Source organism: Hemitrygon akajei, chromosome 6 (genome assembly GCF_048418815.1).
Source record: "Hemitrygon akajei chromosome 6, sHemAka1.3, whole genome shotgun sequence".
NCBI lineage: Eukaryota > Metazoa > Chordata > Chondrichthyes > Myliobatiformes > Dasyatidae > Hemitrygon > Hemitrygon akajei.
The window spans coordinates 14,277,793-14,292,729 of NC_133129.1; the positions used below are offsets into that span (position 1 = coordinate 14,277,793).

Below are 14,937 nucleotides of genomic sequence, written 5' to 3' on the forward strand. Positions count from 1 at the left end.
CCCTCCCCGGGACCACCAGGCTTCAAAATTCACCTCCATGCCATTGTGAGATCCAATGACTGGGTTAAAGCTTAGTGTGAACATTAATAACACGTGCCTACTGAATTAGACTATATAGGTCAAAGTTTGTGAGCTCAAGGCACTCATTCCCACTGTCGGCTACAAGGTTTTACATTCTCCCCATGACTGCATGGGTTTCCTCCGTGCGCTCCATTTTCCTCCGATGTTCAAAGACGTACAAGTTAGCGTTATTAAGCTGTGGGCATGCTACGTTGGCATCAGAAACATGGTGACACAAGGGCTTCCCTCAGCATATCCTGGGACTGTGAAGGCCATTGTCTTTCTACACCAATATGAAGAGAGTTAAGCATAATATGCTGATTACATCTAACCTTCCTCACACATACACTCAGTGGCTAATTTATTAGGTACCTCCTGTAACCACTCAATATATGTTCGTGGTCTTCGACTGCTGGAGCCCATTCAAGTCAAGTCAAGTCAAGACACTTTTATTGTCATTTCGACCATAACTGCTGGTACAGTACACAGTAAAAATGAGACAAAGTTTTTCAGGACCATAGTGTTACATGACACAGTACAAAAACTAGACTGAACTACGTAAAAAACAACACAGAAAAAAACTGCACTAGACTACAGACCTACCCAGGACTGCATAAAGTGCACAAAATAGTGCAGGCATTAGACAATAGGCCAGTAAGGTGTCAGTCCAGGCTCTGGGTATTGAGGAGTTTGATAGCTTGGGGGAAGAAACTGTTACATAGTCTGGTTGTGAGAGCCCGAATGCTTCAGTGCCTTTTCCCAGATGGCAGGAGGGAGAAGAGATTGTACGAGGGGTGCGTGGGGTCCTTCATAATGCTGTTTCCTTTGCGGATGCAGCGTGTAGTGTAAACGTCCGTGATGGCGGGAAGAGAGACCCCGATGATCTTCTCAGCTGACCACACTATCCGCTGCAGGGTCTTGCGATCCGGGATGGTGCAATTTCTGAACCAGGCAGTGATGCAGCTGCTCAGGATGCTCTCAATACAACCCCTGTAGAATGTGATGAGGATGGGGTGGGTGGGAGATGGACTTTCCTCAGCCTTCGCAGAAAGTAGAGACGCTGCTGGGCTTTCTTTGCTATGGAGCTGGTGTTGAGGGACCAGGTGAGATTCTCCGCCAGGTGAGCCCCAAGAATTCTGGTGCTCACTTCACTTCAAGATTTGGCATGTTGTGCGTTCGGAGATGCTCTTCTACACACCACTGTTGTAACGTGTGGTTATTTGAGTTACCATCGCCTTCCTGTCAGTTTGGACCAGTCTGGCCACTCTCCTCCGACCTCTCTCATTAACAAGGCATTTTCACCCACAGGACTGCCTTTCATGGGATTTTTTTTTGTTTATCGCACCGTTCTCTGTAAAATCTAGAGACAGGGGTTACCAACCTTTTTTATGCTGTGGACCTCTACCATTAACCGAGAGAGAACCCAAAAATGATTTTTTTCCTCACCGCTACTGATTTTTTTCCTGCACCTATGGTCACCACTCCACCAGTTAGTTGTTCTTCACTCAAATTTCATGTAATTGTCAGTACCTGATTTAATGAGAAGCACCAGAAGTGGACCGTGGAGCTTCTGAAGGCTGATCTACATTCAATGCAGCCCAGACCTGTAAATCTTCCTCATCCAACGTCACTAGTACAGAACAGTACAGCAAAGCACAGGCCCTTTGACCCACAATGTTGTGCCGACCTTTTAATCTACTCCAAAATCAGTCTAACCCTTCCCTCCCCCATAGCCCTCTATTTTCCTTTCATCCATATATCTATCTAAGAAGTTCTTAAATGCCTCTAATGTACCCGCGTCTACCACCATCCCTGGCGATCCGTTCCATGCACCCACCACCTATCTCTGAAATTCCCTCCTCCCCATACTTCCCTCCGATCATCTTAAAATTATGCCCCTTGTATTTCTGCTCTAGGAAAAAGCCTCTGGCTGCCCTCTCAATCTATGCCCCTTATCATCTTATACACCTCTATAAAGTCACCTCATCCTCCTTCAATCCAAAAAGTCCCAGCTCACTCAACCTATCTTTATAAGGCATGCTCTTTAATTCAAGCAGCGTCCTAGTTATCTGGACATTGTCCCATTGGTGCTGTGGATCTTATTTGTAAATTGGTGCCTTGCTTTCTATACAGTCAGAGCCCACTGTGAGGATTGTGAAAAGTACATATACCTAGAGAAATTGGGAAGATTAAAAGGCTGGAGTAGGAGTGAAACCTAGCTATGAGGGAGTTGGCAACTCAAGGTACAAGCATTTCATTTAGAGATACAGCACAGTAACAGGCCCTACCAGCCCAACAAGCTGACACTGCCCAATTACACCCACGTGAACAATTAACCTACCAACCTGTATATTTTTGAAATGTGGGTGGAAACTCGAGCACCCAGAGGAAACCCAAGTGATCATGGGGGGAATGCACAATCTCTTCAGAGAGTGGAGAAACTGAAGCCAGGTCACTAGCGTTATGCTAACTGCTATCAAATCAAGTTTACTTATCATTCAAACCATACACAGATTTAGTTGAATGGGACAGTGTTCCTTGAGGGCCAAGGTGCAAAACATTCAAAATAGCAAGCGAACATTCAAAAATAGCGAGTAACATAATTCAAAATAATGAGCAAAGAAGCGTATTCACTCAGATTAAACATGTATAGTCCAAGAACCTGAATGACAATGTCCAGCAATCGATAGTACATTCTCAGTTCAGTTCAGCTTATTGTCATTTAGAAACCACAAATACAATGCAGTTAAAAAATGAGACAACGTTCCTCCAGAATGATGTCACAAAAGCACATGACAAAACAAACTACACCAGAAAATCTACATAACGTTTGGCAATCCCCAATCCAGAGTCCGGAGAGGCTGCTGCGTATTAATATCGCGCTACCGTCTTAGCGTGTTCCCCGGAAAGGAGCTTCAAATCCACCAGACAAAACAAGACTATCCAGACACACCAAGTCAGGAGACCAACTCTACCACCCAACAAACCAAAAACTAAAGCTACAAGACCTGCACAAAACCACATAGTTACAACAGTGAAAACAACAGCATAATTGATTAAAAAACAGACTATGGGCACAGTAAAAATAGTCCAAAGATGTTAAAAGACTATAAGTTCAAAAGAAACCACCACACAGTTTCCACAAGTCCTCAGGGTCCTGATAGACTCATCATCCCACGTAGGCGGCAGAAGGGAATACCCCCGCTATGGACTTCCAAGGCGCCACTGGATTCAGCCTCGCAGACACAGCACACAGTGAAAGTGCCCCGACCGCAGCGGACTCTGAGTCGGCCGAACCTCCGAGCTTCCGACCATCCCCTCCGGCACAGCTTCTCCCAGCAACATCCCCTGCTGAGTGCACTATGACGCCCCCACCACCGGCAACGTGACCCTGAGGACTGGGGGCCTGTTCTTCTCAGCAGAGACCCGGACCTCACAGCAGCAACAGCAACGAAGAAGGCCTTCCTGGAGATTTCCAGATGTTCCTCTGTGCTCCCACGTCTGTTTTTCATCAGATTTAGATTGCGCACGGCACCCCGCTTAACAAATAACAGATATCAGCTCCGGAGTGGCCGCTGCAAGCTGCGTCGCGCCGCCATCTTGGACGTATTCTCCTGGCAGTGTATAGACACGTGCAATGCAGTCTGTCAGCACCAATGGGTGAGGCCAGGCCCCAGCCACGCTGTAGCGCTTCTACGTCTCTCATCTGGTCTGAAGCAGCAGGCAAACCTGAGGCTTGAGGCCTAGTTCTTGCTGCAACCGAAGCTACACAGCGCTCATGTTGACTGTTCCTCCGCAAGACAAGGGTAACAGGCCTGTGGCAACTTACATCATCACTATCGAACAGAATCTTGTGATTGTAAGTGAAATCTCCCACACCAACTGCAATGTTTCTGAGTAGCGGGCAGCAACACAGTCTGCAGCTAGATCAGCTCTTCTATACCAAGGCCAGCTCCTCCAACACCTCAGCCAACCCTTTCAACACCAGCCTGGCTACTCCGATCAACGAACAGCTCACTAATTAAGTGGCTCTGCAGTACTCGATGTCCTTGGAGTAGAATTGTGTCTGGATCATAAAAACACATTTTACAAAGAAAAGGGCACCTTTGGTTGGCCCTTGAGAGGCCACTGCATTTGCAAGCGCCCCCATCTTACCAGAAGTTGAATCCAATTTTTGCTATTGTACCATCCCAAATCTAGAGTTAAGACCACAGATAGCACAAAAAGTCCATTCAGCCCTTCAGGCCTCTCCTGGTATTCAGTATGATCATGGCTGAGCTACACGGGCCTCAATTCCTCCTCTGTGCTCGTTCCCAATCACCGCCAGTCTAATATGCATCCACCCCTATCTTATATGTCGCTAATGATCCAATCACTAACCTCTGGGCCAGAGAATTCCAGAGATTCATCACACACTGAGGGAAGAAATTTTCACCAACATATTGATGCAATTACAAAGAAGTAACAAAAGCAGCTATATTTCATTAGGAGTTTGAAGAGACTTGATTATGTCACCAAAGACTCTCTCAAATTTCTACAGATGTACCACAGAGAACATTCTAACTGGTTACATCGTTGTCTGGTATGGAGGGGCTGCTGCAAAACTGTAGAAAGCTCTGCTGTCATGGGCACTAGCATCCCCAACATCCAGGACATCGTCAAAAGGCGAGGCAGCACGGTAGCAGAGTGGTTAGTACTTTACAGTCCTGGATTCAGTTCTCTCCCATGACCATACAAGGAGCTTGTATGTTCTTCCCATGATCATGTGGTTTTCCTCCGGGTGCTCCAGGTCCCTCCCACAACCTACACCAGTGATAAAAATAACCCCAATTCTGATTCACACTTCAGTTTTCAACAACCGGTCCACATTTCGTGACTATGTCCCTTTTGTCTCTCCTACTCATAAAAACATCCACTCGATCACATCTCTTTAGGACCTTGTACGTTTGAATAAGGTCGCACCTCATTTTTCTTTACTTCCAAGGAACATCACTCCAAACTGTGTAGCCTCCCTGAAGTCAAGGAATTAGCCTGGTTAATCGTATTTAGACTACCTCCAATGCCAAACCTTTTCTATTTTGATAAGAGAGACCAAACAGTACAATATTCCAGGTGTGGCCTCACCAACACCCTGTACCCCGGAACATAACCTCCCTATTGTCTCCGAGGGGACATTCAAGAGGCAGTGCCCCGAAAACAGGTGGCATCCATCATTACTTATTGCCCATTATGCCACGGCTGCAATGAAGGTCCTCCATCTCTGATGGTGTTCAGGGCATCCTTCATTGTGTCAGTAGCTTAGTTTTCACTACTCTCGGTCATGCAAGTCCTGGGTGGAGACTCAGGAATACCGTCACACTCAGACGTAGGATTCGTCATTGCTGTTTCTGTAACAATTTTGTTTTATCAGTCAGGGTTGTTGGCCCTGAGCTGAACCACCGAACCTGGCGGACCGCTCTTAATCTGGCCACTATCCTTTGACCTGTTTGGCACAGGTGACCCTACCAACAGCCGAAGCATGAAGCCCTGATTCCAGCCAGCATCCTGTACCTCTCCAGATCATTGAGGCATGCAAGCTTCCAAACCACGACAAGGTTGTTGGTCCTCTCTGAGCAGGGGTTGCCAACCTGGGATCCATTGACCCATCGGTAATTGGTAAGGCTCCATGGCATAAAAAAGGTGGGAATCCCAGTCTTGAAGGATCCATCATTAAGGACCCCCATCATCCAGGAAAGGCCTTCTTCCTATTGCTACCATCAGGGAGAAGGTACAGGAGCTTAAAGACCCACACTCAACATTTTAGGAATAGTTTCTTCTGTTTAGGCATCTGGAAAGAAAAGGCTCCATCAGGCAGATGCAGCGTGGAATCAGAACAGGCAGGTCCTGTTTGACAAACTCACTGGAGTTCTTTGAGGATATAACAAGCACAGTGGATCAAGGGGAACAGATGGACATTATTTACTTGGATTTCCAGAAGGCATTCGATGAGCTGCCACATAAAAAAACTTATCCATATGATAAGGATGCGATAGAATTAGGGGTGATGTATTAGCATGGATAGAGGATTGGTTAACCAATAGAAAGCAGAGAGTTGGCATACACAAGTGTTACTCTGGTTGGCAGTCAGTGGTGAGCAGTGTGCCACAGGGGTTGGTACTGGGCCCACAACTGTTCATAAAATACATCAACAATCTGGAAGAGGGGAGCAAGTGTAGAGTATCTAAGTTTGCTGATGACACTAAATTGATTGGAAAAGTAAATTGTACAGAGGACACGGAGAGTCTGCAGAGATATAGATAGGTTAAGTGAGTAGGCAAGGGTCCGGCAGATGGAGTACAATGTTGGTAAATGCGAGGTCATCCACTTTGGAAGGAAAAATGGAAAAGCAGGTCATTACTTAAATGGTAAAAGATTGCAGCATGCTGCTGTGCAGAGGGACTTGGGAGTACTTGTGCATGAATCACAGAAGGCTGGTTTGCAAGTAGAGCAGGCTATCAAGAAGGCAAATGGAACGTTGGCCTTCATTGCTAGAGAGATTGAATTTAAGAACAGGGAGGTCATGCTGCAACTATACAGGATACTGGTGAGGCCGCACCTGGAGTACTGTGTGCAGCTCTGGTCTCCTTACTTGAGGAAGGATATACTGGCTTTAGAGGCAGTATAAAGGAGGTTCCTTAGGTTGACTCCAGAGATGAGGGGGTTAGACTATGAGGAGAGATTGAGTTGCCTGGGACTGTACTCACTGGAATTCAGAAGAATGTGAGGAGATCTTATAGAAATATATACAATTTATACAATATATACAAATACAGGATAGATAAGATAGAGGCAGCAACGTTGTTTCCACTGGTAAGTGAGACTAGAACTCGGGGATATAGCCTCAAGATCTGGGGGAGTAAATTTAGGACCAAGATGAGAACGAACTGCTTTTCCCAAAGAGTGCTGAATCTGTGGAATCCTCTGCCCAATGAAGCAGTGGAGGCGACTTCAGTAAATATATTTAAAACAGGGTTGGATAGATTTTTGCATGTAGGGGAATTAAGGGTTATGGGGAAAAGACAGGTAGGTGGAGATGAGTCTGTGGTCAGATCAGCCAGAATCTTACTGAATGACGGGGCAAGCTCGACAGGCCAGATGGCCAACTCCTGCTCCTATTTCTTATGTTTTTATGTTCCCCTCAGTCATCAGACCTCTGAATGGTCCATGAACCCATAATGCAACCTCACTATTTTACACCGTTTTTGCACGTTATTTCGTTCTTAATGCAACTCACAGTATTTTTAATGCATTGCACTGCACTGCTGCAAAACAAATTTCAAGACTTACGTCAGTGATACGAAACCTGATTCTGATATTTTAAAAATTCCAATCCTTTTCCAATGAAGCCAGTATGCCATTTGCTTTCTCAGCTACTTGTTCGATCTGCCTTCCAACTGTTTGTGCTTTGTACACTAGAATATCACGATTCCTCTGAACGTCACTTGCAGACTGCCCTCAGATTCCCTCTCAAACTGCATGAACTCACATTGAACTCAAAGAAGCAAAAGGTCACAGAGAACTGAAATCAGGGCGCAAAGCCTGACTAAATAGGGAACTGCCTGCCATAAGGCAGAGTGCTGCCAGAGACAGAGGAGATGTGCCAGTAAAGAATTCACATAGAGCTCTTGGCACAGGTCCTACACGTTGGATCCTGAAGTGCTTGAAGAAAAGTTGTTGCTTACGGCTGTTTTTAATCGCAAACTAAAACAACAAAAGAATAAGAGTAATGAAAGCAGAGTCTAGTAGCAAAGGGAGGGGGGAGGGGAGAGGGGGAGGGGGAAGAGGGGGAGGGGGAGAGTTACGTGTTATGATTGGGGGCGGAGTTTTTTTCACACATATATGTGAAATATATATATATGAAATATACGAGTACGTGTGTTTGCATGTGCGGCCGCCATTTTGTTTGGGCTGGGGGATAAAGCGTACCTTAAAAGTAATTACACTCGTGTCGGTTTTTGTCGACACTTCTCCAGTTTTACGATTTCATGACTTTCACTTTATATACTGCTGTCATGAAGTAACACTTGCAAGTCAGCGATAATAAACCTGATTCTGATTGCTGTCGGACAAGGGAAATCAATAATAGAACGCAGAATGAAATGTCATGGTTACTGTACAAGGGCCACAACGAGGCAGTTGGGAGGTCAACATTCCATCTTATCGTACCAGGACACCGGTCAATAATCCTGTACGGGGGGGGAGAGGGGGGGGTAGAAGCTGTCCTTGAGCCTGGTGGTAACTGCAGGCTTTTCTATCTTTTGTCCTGCTGAAAATCCAATTGGGTGGTGGGGTGGAGATACACCTCTACCAAAGGAGTTGCAAGGCACAGAGGGAAAGAGCTAGCCTGCAGGTCACCCTTGGACAAGGTGTCATACCTGCTTAGATCCCATTCAGGGTCACATCAAGACATGGGAGCTGGGGGTGGTTGGTCGTATGAGCAGCTGGTACATATCACAAGTCCTGGTTAAGTGACCACTGACACCAGGCAAGCAACCTCTGAAGAATTTTGGTAACGGCTGGGGTCACCCGTCTTGGAAAGACACTGTCCAGATGGTGGCAAAAGCAAACCACTTCTGTCAAAAAATTTGCCAAATTTGACCTCGGCCAAAGTTTCATCTCCTGGATCCAATTGCTGTACCTGTGTCCTACTACTTCTGTTCTAACTAATTTTCAGAAATCCCAAGTATTTAATCTCAAACGTGGCACCCGTCAGGGATGCCCCTCAAGTCCCTTTCTCTTTGATTAGGCTATAGAAACTCTGGCGATAGCATTTCGAAATTGTCCTGAATTGACCGGGATTTAGAGACCCGGGGTGTTGAGCATAAAGTTTCTCTCTATGCTGATGACTTATTACTCTTTCTCTCAAATCCGTCTACATCCTTACCTCTAATGTTTTCACTTCTTGACCAGTTTAGCCAGATCTCTGGCTATAAACTCAACTTACATAAGAGTGAACTTTTCCCAATTAATAAAGAAGCACAAGAACTAACATTTCGTGATCTCCCTTTTAAAGTAGTCCATAATCAATTTACTTATCTTGGAATCACAGTCACAAGGAAGTTTAAAGATCTCTTTCGTGAAAACTTTGCCAATCTTTCATATGCTATAAAACAGAATCTGGTACAATGGTCACCTCTATCTATGTCTTTGGTAGGTCGTATTAATGTTGTTAAAATGTATGTTCTCCCCAAATTTTTATACTTATTTCAATCTATCCCAATTTTTATTCCTAAATCTTTTTTTGATTCCTTAGACTCTATTATTTTGTCATATCTGTGGCAGAATAAGCGCTCTAGAATTAATAAAATACATCTCCAAAAATCTAAAAAAGAGGGTGGCATGGCTTTACCTAACTTTCGCTTATATTATTGGGCAGCTAATATACGTTGTGCTGCCTTCTGGTCTTTCTTCCACGGTCAACCCGAGTGCCCTAACTGGGTGGCAATGGAGTTGAGCTCCACTAAAGAATTATCTATATCTGCACTTCTTGGCTCTGCACTCCCTAGCAGTCTGCCCAGATCAATAGCTAATCCTCTGGTTAGACACACTTTGCGTAAATGGGTTCAGTTCAGGAAATGCTATGGTTTCCAGGGGTTTTCCGTTTCTAGCCCTGTCGCACATAATCACCTTTTTTTACCTACTACGTACGATTCAGCATTCCATGTTTGGTACAGGAAGGGCATTAGACATTTTGAAGATCTCTTCATTGATAATCGCTTCGCTTCTTTTCAGCAGCTCTCCGTTAAGTTCAACCTGCCTAACGCTCACTTTTTCAGATATCTCCAAATCCAACACTTTACTGCTCCTTTAATTCCTAACTTTCCTGAAATGCCTGCGAAAAATGCTATGGACCTATTTCTTTCCATTAATCCACTAGGTAAAGGTTTAATTTCAATTATCCGAGATAAACTAGTAGCCTTACGACGGGCCCCCGTGGATAAAATTAAAATGGCCTGGGAGCAGGATTTAAATATCTCCTTATCCGAGGAGAGCTGGGACTCAGTTCTCAAATCGGTTAACTCAACCTCCCTTTGTGCTCGCCATTGCCTCTTACAGTTTAAGATTGTTCATAGAGCCCATATGTCTAAATCTAAACTATCTCGATTCTACCCTGGCATTAGTCCGCTCTGTGATAAATGCAAGAGGGGCGTGGCCTCTCTCATCCATATGTACTGGTTCTGTCCTAGCTTGGAGAAATTCTGGAAAGATGTCTTCACTACATTAACGGGTATTCTGAATCAGCACCTAGAACCTAACCCCTTAATTGCTCTGTTCGGTTTTTGGGGCGAGACAGATTTATGTCTGGGTCCGACCAAATGCCGAATACTATCCTTTGCCTCTCTCCTGGCGAGACGCTTGATCCTCCTTAGATGGAGAGATGTTGCCCCGCCCACTCATGCGCAATGGCTTAACGACATTATGGCCTGCTTGGACCTCGAAAAAATTCATTATTCAGTTCTTAATTCAGATCTAAAGTTCCATAAGGTCTGGGGACCTTTTATCGAGTACTTTCATAACCTTCCTCTTGACTAGGGTTTTTTTTTCTTTTTTTTTCTTCTTTTCGGTTTCAGCTCTTGCTTTCAGCTCCCTTTTTTTTTCTGGTAGTAGGCATTATTATCCTCTGTTACTAAGTGTATTCACAGTCTGGGAGTTTGACTGTTCTGACTTATACTCTCTATATTGAGTTGTGGTTGGTCTGGAGTTGTTTTTTCTTGTGTTGTGGGGCTTGGGGAGGATACTAAGCTTACTTGTCTTTAATTTAGGTGCTTTTTTTGTTAATTCTCTTCCTTTGTAGCATATTGTTATTGTATGCTTAATTTTGCACTGTATTAATGTTCCTCATTGGGATTTGGGGTTTTTAATTTGTAAAATGTTTTGAAAAACTAATAAAAAAACTAATTAAAAAAAAATTTGCCAAGGACAGTCATGGTCATGGGACCATGATCACCCACATCATACGGCATGGCGCATAATGGCGAAGATGATGATCTAATAGATGTGGTGGAGGAGGCAGGGGAAGGAGAGGGAACGTCCAGGATGGATAGGGTCTTTATGCTGGCTGCTTTACTGAGGATGCAAGAAGCGTAGACAGTCCATGGTGGAGAGGCTGGTTTCCATGATGTGCTGAGCTGTGTCCACAACTCTCTGCAGTCTCTGTGGAAACAGGGAGAGGAATTGTCCAAGAAACTATTGCCTCCACAGCAGCTGATTGACCCACTGAGTTCCTCCAGCAGATTAGTTGTAGCTCCAGATTCCGGCATCTGCAGTCTCCTGTGTCTTCCGCTAAGAGAAACTTGGCTACGAGGGGCAGCAATGGGTTCCAAGATGTAGATTAAGCAACCAGAGCAGATTAAGAGACTGATGAATGAAGGAAAAGTGTTAATGGGCCAAATGGCCTCTGGGGGCTCCCATGTTCTTGTTTCTGAGAAGGTGTCAGTGCAGGACCGTTGACAGATACATATATATATAGCCTAGTCAATCCTCCTACGCTTTTAAGTTCAAACCTGAATTATAAATAACATTTCCTGTCCCACAGCTGCTGTGGGAGGAGGTGGCAAGCAAATGCTTGTCAGATGCTAAAAACATGGTCAAGTTTATCTTCCCATACAGCAGTACATATATGCACAGTGCAATGTAAAATCTTCCAGGCAGCAAAAAAGTTCAAAGTAATTTTATGATCAAAGCATGTCACCATATACTACCCTAAGATCCAATTTCTTGCAGGCATTCACGGTAAGACACAAAAATACAATCAAATCAATGAAAAACTATACACCAAGACTGACAAACAACCAATGTGCAAAAAGACAATCTGTACAAACACAAAATAACAATAATAAATAAATACTGAGAACAGGAGTTGTAGAGTCCTTGAAAGTGACTCCACCGGTTGAGGGATCAGTTCAGTGCTAAGGCGAGTGAAGTTACCCATGCTGGTTCAGGAGCCTAAAGGATAATAACTGTTCCTAAACCTGATGGTGTGGGAACTAGAGCTCCTGTACTTTCTACCCCAATGACAGCAGAACAGCCTGGATAGTGGAATCCTCGATGATCGATCAGAATCAGGTTCAACATCACTGGCATGTATCGTGAAATTTGTTGTTATGTGGAAGCAGTGCATTGTAGTACATAGTAAAAGTGTAAAAATTAGTATATATTAAAAAATTACATAAGTAATGTAAAAAGAGAAACAAAGAGGTGAGGTAGTATTCATGGGTTCAATGTCCGTTGAGAAAACTGACGGCAAATGGGAAGAAGCTGGTTCCTGAATCACTGTGTACCTTAAGGCTCCTGTACCTCTTTTCTGATGGTAGCAACGAGAAGAGGGCATGTCCTGGGTGATGGGGGTCCTTAAAGATGGATGCCACCTTTCGGAGGCATTGCTCCTTATAGATGTGCTCGACTGCGAGAAGGGCTTTGCCTGCGATGGATTGGGCTGTACCCACTTTGTGTAAGCTTTTCAGCTCTTAGACACATTGGAATAGGTTTATTAATGTTCCATGTACTGAGGTACAATGAAAGCTTTGTCTGGCATACTGCACACAGATCAATTCATTACACCGTCCATTGACGCAGTACAAGATAAAACAACAGCAGAATGTGGAATGAAGTGTAACAAGTACAGAGTAGGTAGACTATAACGTGCAAGATCATAATCAGGTAAATTACGAGGTCTTAGTGTTAGAAACTGGTACATGGAGCTTAGAAAAAGAGGGTTATGAGTAATTTCTAAAGTAAGTACCTGTACATGTTCGGCACAGCATTGTGGGCTGAAGGGTCTGTATTGTGCTGGAGGTTTTCTATGTTTCTAAACTGCCCTTAAGCCTGATGGTACGTGCTTTCTAGCTTTGGTATCTTCTGCCTAATGGGGTGAAGGGGGTAGAATGGGAGAACAGGGATTGTCTGGGGTGCAAGGGGTTTTTGATCATACTGGCTGATTTACTGAGGCAACAAGAAATACAGACTGAATACAGAGAAGGGAGGCTGGCTTCCAGCTTGGGCTGAGCTGTGTCCACAACTCTGCAGCCTCTGGTGGTCACAGGCAGAGCATTTGATCAAGCCAAGGTGCATTGGATTTCATTTTACAATGACTAGAACATAAAAGAAAGGATGTAATGCTGAGGCTTTATAAGACATTGGGCAGACAACATTTGGAGTATCATGAGCAGTTTTATATAACCATGTAACAATTACAGCACGGAAACAGGCCATCTCAGCCCTTCTAGTCCGTGCCAAACGCTTACTCTCACCTAGTCCCACCTACCTGCACTCAGCCCATAACCCTCCATTCCTTTCCAGTCCATATACCTATCCAATTTTTTTTTAAATGACAATATTGAACCTGCCTCTACCACTTCTACTGGAAGCTCGTTCCCCACAGTTACCACTCTCTGAGTAAAGAAGTTCCCCCTTGTGTTACCCCTAAACTTTTGCCCCTAACTCTCAACTCATGTCCTCTTGTTTGAATCTGCCCTACTCTCAATGGAAAAAGCCTATCCACATCAATTCTACATCTATCCCCCTCATAATTTTAAATACTTCTATCAAGTCCCCCCTCAACCTTCTACGCTCCAAAGAATAAAGACCTAACTTGTTTAACCTTTCTCTGTAACTTAGGTGCTGAAACCCAGGTAACATTCTAGTAAATCTTCTCTGTACTCTCTCTATTTTGTTGACATCTTTCCTATAATTCGGTGACCAGAACCGTACACAATACTCCAAATTTGGCCTTACCAATGCCTTTACAATTTTAACATTACATCCCAACTCCTGTACTCAATGCTCTGATTTATAAAGGCCAACATACCAAAAGCTTTCTTCACCACCCTATCCACATGAGATTCCACCTTCAGGGAACTATGCACCATTATTCCTTGAACTTTTCTGCTGCCTGTAAGATTTTACATTGCACTGTGCATAAATGTACTACAATAGAGGATGATAAACTTGACCTTGCCTTTAGCATTGCTCGTCACCTCCTCCTCCTTCGTATATACGTGAAAAAGGCCTGTATCTAAAAAAAAGATGTGCTGGCATTGGAGAAGGTCCAGAAGTGGTTCATGAGAATTATCCCAAGAATGAAAGGGTTAACGTACAAGGAGCATTTAAGGAACCTGTACTCACTGAAGTTTAGAAGAATGAGGGGGGAATATCTCTGAAACATATCAAATATTGAAAGGCCTAGATGGGATGGACGTGAAGAGTGAAGAGTGAAGACTCCCTATAGTGGGGAAGTCTAGGAGCAGATAGCACAACCTCTGAAGAGAGGCGAGGAATTTCTTTAGCCAGAGGGTGGAATTCATTGCCATGGACTACACTCATTGGATATGTTTAAAGCAGAGGTCAATAGATACTTAAATAGTTAGGGCATTAAAGGCTAAAGAGAGAAAGCAGAGCAGTACAAACTCATTGGGCTGAATGGCCTAATGCTGTTCCTATGTCTTTTGATCTTATGTATTTAAGGTTGTTCCAAATTTCCAACATCTGCAGAATCTCGTGTTAATTGATCTCTAAACAGGAGTACAAATCCTACAGTTCCAGTTTAAGCAAATCCATACAGGTTAATTACCACATTGAGAAAGTGACAACAATACAGTAAGTAGCTCCAGCTCCGAATAGATGCTGCTCCCTAGTCTGACTCGTACTGAGAATGAACTAAATACTTGGTAAGTGGTTTACTATTGTCACAATGAAAAACTGTTTTGCATGCCATCCGGATAATTTCAAAACACACAGGCACCATGGTAACGCAGCTATTAGCACAAAGCTTTTACAGCTTAGGGCGTCAGAGTTTGGAGTTCTAGTCCAGCCCATCTGTAAGAAGTTTGTACGTCCTTC

General features: G+C 44.1%; 1 protein-coding gene across 1 annotated transcript in view; it reads right to left on the reverse strand.

Annotated features, from left to right (window-relative positions):
* The window catches only part of sh3bp2 (SH3-domain binding protein 2), a 140,254-nt gene that overhangs the window by 101,060 nt on the left and 24,257 nt on the right, over nt 1-14,937 (reverse strand). The window lies entirely within an intron of this gene.